The following is a 6,000-nucleotide window of genomic DNA, read 5'->3' as shown; positions in this document are numbered from 1 at the left end:
CTAACGATAACAATAGGTGTCTACGCCCCTTCGGGGCTTGACCCCTAATAATAATAAGCTTATAAAGGAAATCAGAATGTTGGCTTCTACAAAGCCAACATAATGAGCAAAAGAAGAATCCATGTATGCAGGATCATTTAGTCTCAAGAACAAGCACAACGTGGATCAGCTAATCAGGATGGACACACACACTATTTTTTAAAAACTTCCAGACCAAAGACACATTTGATGGTTGTTTTGCACTTCTGTATTGCGCATTTGGTTATTTGACGTCGCTGCTTACTTGGTCGAGCGCAGTACACGGTGTTGCCGTTGCTGGTGTAGCACTGTTTCTTTAACATTGGAGCATGGTACATATATTTATCTGACTGTGATTTTAATTAATTAAAAAAAAATTTTTTAAAAAAAGATTTAAAAAAAAAAAAAAAAAGACATGGAATTGAAGGCCATTATCGAGCAGGGGTTTTGTTTATCATGCAAAAACGCTGTAATCATTTTTATTCTATTTGTTTGTACTCTCACTCACTCATTTTCTACCGCTTATCTGAACTACCTCGGGTCACGGGGAGCCTGTGCCTATCTCAGGCGTCATCGGGCATCAAGGCAGGATACACCCTGGACGGAGTGCCAACCCATCGCAGGGCACACACACACTCTCATTCACTCACGCAATCATACACTACGGACAATTTTTTCCAGAGATGCCAATCAACCTACCATGCATGTCTTTGGACCGGAGGAGGAAACCGGAGTACCCGGAGGAAACCCCAGAGGCACGGGGAGAACATGCAAACTCCACACACACAAGGCGGAGGCGGGAATCGAACCCCCAACCCTGGAAGTGTGAGGCGAACATGCTAACCACTAAGCCACCGTGCCCGCCTTTGTTTGTACTATACAGTATTATTTTGTATTGCACATTTACAGCAAGCACTTATTTTTTTGTGTATTATGCCTCTGTGTACTAGTGTAAAAACTCTTAAATTGGTACCTTTAAGCACCCTTCAGTGTTAACCAAATACAAGTAAAAGCACAGTATTATAAGTCATAATTATATTCAACATTTGGGAGTGTGTATTTTTGTTTGTTGAATCTGACTGTATTTTTGGCTTCCTTTATAGTGTTTTTTTCCTTTCAATCATCATAGAGAATTATATTTCATTATTTGACACTTCCAGGAACATGTTAGTGGCCTTTTCTGTTGACCAGTTTAAGGATTCGTACGTTTAGCTTCATGAAGAACCGGAATACTGGGCGTGTTGGCTCAGAAATTCTTCTTAAAATCTGTCTCGTGTAAGCTATAACTCACAATTGCACTGCATTAGAACAGTTTTTTTTAAAGAATAAATCACAGCATGTATTTTGGAGAAATGTAGAATAGACGTGATGTCCGTTTTAAAACCATAGCACAATGAGAATACAATGAAAAATTGAGATTTTTCAAAAATTGAGACTTTTTTAATCTTGTTCACACAGTTACAATTTAGTCGGTTTTATTTCTTAGAACTTACTTGGATTTATTTTCCAAAAGACATTAAAGAAGCTGTCTAAAGTAAAAAAGCCACTTGCCATTGACATTCCTGTTGCATTGTACATGGAGCACAATCCTGATGCACACCTTTTGTGTATTATATGTATTTGGTTCTGTTGAGAGACCTTAAATAGCTTCGAGTACTTCTTCTTAATCATCCAGATACATTTTGATTGTAGGTAACTAGGAGGGCAATTGAGATGATGTTATTCTGGTCTTTGACATTTAGCCCTGCAGTCTGTGGAAGTCCTCTTCACTCTCCTGCAGAGGACAAGAGGAAATAAGTGTTAAATGACTTCTCATCTTCTGATATGTGGATGGGACATCAGGGTTGCTTGTATTTTTTTTTTTTTTTTTTTTAGAAATCAGGGTCAGAGCATTGGGTCAGTCAAGATACAGTGGTTTGTTAAAGGGCACAATGACAGTTTGGTAGTGCTGGCGCTTAAAGCACCGAGCCAACACTGCCCTGGTCCTCGTAACAAGTCTCTGATCACCATTGTTTGTCCCGCCATCACACATCTTTCTTGTTTACTTTAAACGTTCAGCTTGGTGGTCCCTTGTACTGTAGCTGTTGATTGTAAAATGTTAAAGCTAAAGATTAACTAAATAAATCAGCACACTTACGCTGGTTTGAGTGTCTGAGGGATGATTGGTGTATTCTGGCTCTGAGCTCTCTGCTGAACCCTATAAAGCAAAGGAAAAGTGGATGTAGATATTACAAAGTATTGTATTTGTACCTCAATCTAGTAGCTTATAGATACAACAGTATATGTTGCTTAATTGTACGGAATATCTGTGTGTGTGTGTGTGTGTGTGTGTGTGTGTCACCTCTGTCTCATGTGGCACAAGGAATTCTGGGAGTCCTGTTCACTCTTAGCTTTTTCTTGTGGTATAAACATGCAAGTGTGTTCTTGTCATTTTTTTTTCTTCATGGTATTTGTGTCTGCTTAGTACCTCATATTTTTGTCCCTGTCCTGTGTCTCACAGAACAGATGCTGGATCCCCTACAGTTTGCCTACCGTGCAAACAGGTCAGTGGATGACGCAGTCAACAATGGACTGCACTACATTTTGCAACACCTGGATGATACAACGCTCATCGGTCTCATCCAAGATGGCGATGAATCTGCAGACCGACAGGAGGTGAAGTGACTGGTGCTATGGTGCAGTCAGAACAGTCTGGAGCTAAACACCCTCAAAACTGTGGAGATGATAGTGGACTTTAGGAAAGACCCCTCAACACTACTCCCCCTCACAATATCCAACAGCCCGGTGTCATCAGTGGAGGCCTTCAAGTTTCTGAGCACTACCATTTCCCAAGACCTGAAATGGGAGTGTAACATAAACTCCATCATGAAAAAGGCCCAGCAGAGGATGTACTTTCTACATCAATTAAGGAAGTATGTTCTGCCACAGGAGCTGTTGATGTTCTACACTGCAGTCATTGAATCTGTCCTGTGCACATCCATCACCATCTGGTTTGGTGCAGCAACAAAACAGGACAGAAACAGACTGCAACGCACAGTTAGAACAGCAGAAAAAATAATTGGCGCCCCCCTGCCCACTCTCCAGGACTTGTACAACACAAGAACCAGAAACTGGGCAGGGAAAATCACTACTGACCTTTCGCACCCGGGACACAACCTCTTTCAGCTCCTCCCTTCTGGAAGGCGCTACAGAACTTTGCTTACTAAAACTGCCAGACACAGGAACAGTTTCTTTCCCCAGGTAATCACCCTGATCAACAACTCACCATAATTATATTCACTGCTTCTTATCATAAGTACTGCATTATCAGGACTGTCAGTCATCACATCATCTGTATATTACACACTACTGCTGCTGTATTTTGCACAAAAAGCATAATATTGCACAGTATTGTTATTTGCACTCCCACACTTTATGTACATACCTGATCGTTCATATTCCATATTCATATTTTATATATTTTATTTATTCTATATTAATATTTTATACTCATTCTGTCTATATTGTATCTCATCGTCTGCATTGTTTTCTTGTATAGTATAGTGTTATTTATGTCTGTACCTTTGAGAGTCACAAACTGCTGGAACCAAATTCCTTGTGTATGTCAACACACTTGGCCAATAAATCTGATTCTGATATTTCCATGACCTCTCCAAAATAATTCTCTATATTCGCTTTTGCAACTGCAGCTTTCATACTGGCTCTATGAGACATCCTACTGAACAGAAAGCAACTCAACCCCTCACCCCTTTTCTTTTTCTTCATCCTTTTTTCAAGAATAGAGCACTTAGCCGTTATTTTAAAACAACTCATATGGCAATTAAACTTGTTCTCCTTGAGATGTCTCCATTCAGATCTAGTCATTAAAAGTGGTCCAAATGAGACCATTATGCTTCTGGTGAACTTAAACCTGTTTCTTAGCACTGTGCCGTACACGGCACACACCGCCCTTGGAAGTGAGGCTGCATAAACTTCATCGTGACTTTTAAGCATTAAATCTTCAAAATATATACGGTCATGCAGCACATCGATTGAAAGCTTAGACTCTCAGGATTCCATTAAGCCCACACACAAAACATAATATGATTTATAGCAGTCATAAAACTGTAATCTAGTTGTTAGTCACCCGGGGTCTCATTTATAAAGCGGGGCTGGAAACGTACGTATGCCAGTTCCCACGCAAAGGTTGTGATCTATAAAAAAACCAACTTGAAGGGAGAATGTGCGCACCTTTAAGCAAACTTTGAGACGTGCGTACGCACATTCTGGAGACAAAGGGAATTGGTGACACAGATGGTGAGGTCGTGAACTGAAGTTAGATTGTAGAAAATAAATGTGGGAAGAACGATTATAAGAAGTAATGACATTTAATTTTCACTCCATTTCATACGTTATATCCACATTATCATGAAGATTAAATCCAACAGTGTTGTTTGTGCCGATTGTTTTAGGCTATATACATCTAGTAAAATCCAAACATAATTCAAAATGTATTCAAAAAATAATAATAATAATCAGCGCTACCTTACAGTCACATTGTCCACAACGGGAGCGCAGGAGGAGATGGCGTGACTACATGTGATACAGAATAGCATGAAACACCCTTTTATTAGAGAACTGCAGAACACAGTGTAAAAACTAAATATTTTCCTTAATGTACATGTATCATAAAATGTCAAAGTCTGCAAATACAGTCATGAAGCACAATCGCTACTCATCATCGGTCCTAACTATTACGGTGTTCATTACAAAACCGTCATGAAGAAGCATGTGTTCACTATAACATTTTCGTCTTAAATTTTCGCCCACAAATTAATTCTGTGATTTTTAGGTGTTAACGATCAGTCTAATTGCTGGAAACATATAAATCCTCCAGTGACTCGGGTATGTAATGCTTCATGATGGCACTGTTGGATGGCACAATGGCAGAATAAGGATAGAACGAGTTTTCAGGGACCATGATGATTTCCTGGCCCATTATGATGACTGGCTAATAAGCCGATTTAGATTCCCTAGAGCTGTGCTCTTAGATCTATATGTTGAATTGGGTCCAGTATTAGAGAGGGCAACACGCCGGAACCATGCCATCCCAGTCCAAATACAAGTCCTCACCACTCTGGGGTTCTTGGCAACCGGCTGTTTCCAGCGGGAATTGGCAGACAGGTAAATTATTTATATAAAATAAACTATAACTAATCTTCAACTTTGTCTCTAAGACCTTTTTGTATATGAAATAATTCTATTGGAATTATCATCTCACCCTATAGGTCTGGTATATCACAGCCGTCCCTGAGTGCCATAATATCTGTCGTTTTGAATGGTATACTTAATATGGGTAGTCGATACATCAGGTTCCCCTACACTGTGCGAGAACAGGCCGAAATTAAAATGCAATTTGCTGCAATGTCTGGTTTCCCAAATGTAATCGGCGCAATTGACTGCGCTCATGTTGCTATAAGGGCACCATCTGAAAATGAATTTGCTTATGTTAATAGAAAGCATGTGCATTCTATTAATGTGCAAATCATATGTGACTCCAACATGACCCTCACAAACATTGTGGCACGCTGGCCTGGTTCAACACATGTTTCCTTTATCTTGACACATAGCAGTGTAGGGAACAGACTAAATGCAGGCGCAGTACATGATGGCTGGCTTCTTGGTGTGTTTAACAATATTAAAAAGTAGAAACTGTAACAATTTTGTTTTTAATATAATTATAACCTTCACCCGGGGGGCACGGTGGCTTAGTGGTTAGCACGTTCGCCTCACACTTCCAGGGTCGGGGTTCGATTCCCGCCTCCACCTTGTGTGTGTGGAGTTTGCATGTTCTCCCCGTGCCTCGGGGGTTTCCTCCGGGTACTCCGGTTTCCTCCCCCGGTCCAAAGACATGCATGGTAGGTTGATTGGCATCTCTGGAAAATTGTCCCTAGTGTGTGATTGCGTGAGTGAATGAATGAGTGTGTGTGTGCCCTGTGATGG

The 6,000-nt window shown here is 40.4% G+C and overlaps 1 protein-coding gene and 1 long non-coding RNA gene across 18 annotated transcripts in view; both read right to left on the bottom strand.

Annotated features, from left to right (window-relative positions):
- The window catches only part of LOC132861411 (NACHT, LRR and PYD domains-containing protein 12-like), a 242,043-nt gene that overhangs the window by 162,769 nt on the left and 73,274 nt on the right, over positions 1-6,000 (bottom strand). The gene's annotated exons all lie outside the window — the stretch shown is intronic.
- On the bottom strand, positions 1,497-2,455 carry LOC132861635 (uncharacterized). Its single transcript, XR_009649951.1, has 3 exons — positions 2,360-2,455; positions 2,156-2,215; positions 1,497-1,792 (listed from the first exon to the last, which is right to left on the bottom strand). It is a non-coding gene; the product is annotated as an uncharacterized LOC132861635 (long non-coding RNA).

Source organism: Tachysurus vachellii, chromosome 2 (genome assembly GCF_030014155.1).
Source record: "Tachysurus vachellii isolate PV-2020 chromosome 2, HZAU_Pvac_v1, whole genome shotgun sequence".
In the NCBI taxonomy this organism is placed as follows: domain Eukaryota; kingdom Metazoa; phylum Chordata; class Actinopteri; order Siluriformes; family Bagridae; genus Tachysurus; species Tachysurus vachellii.
Note: the sequence above shows the minus strand (reverse complement) of the source record. Positions and strands in the feature narration are given on the sequence as shown.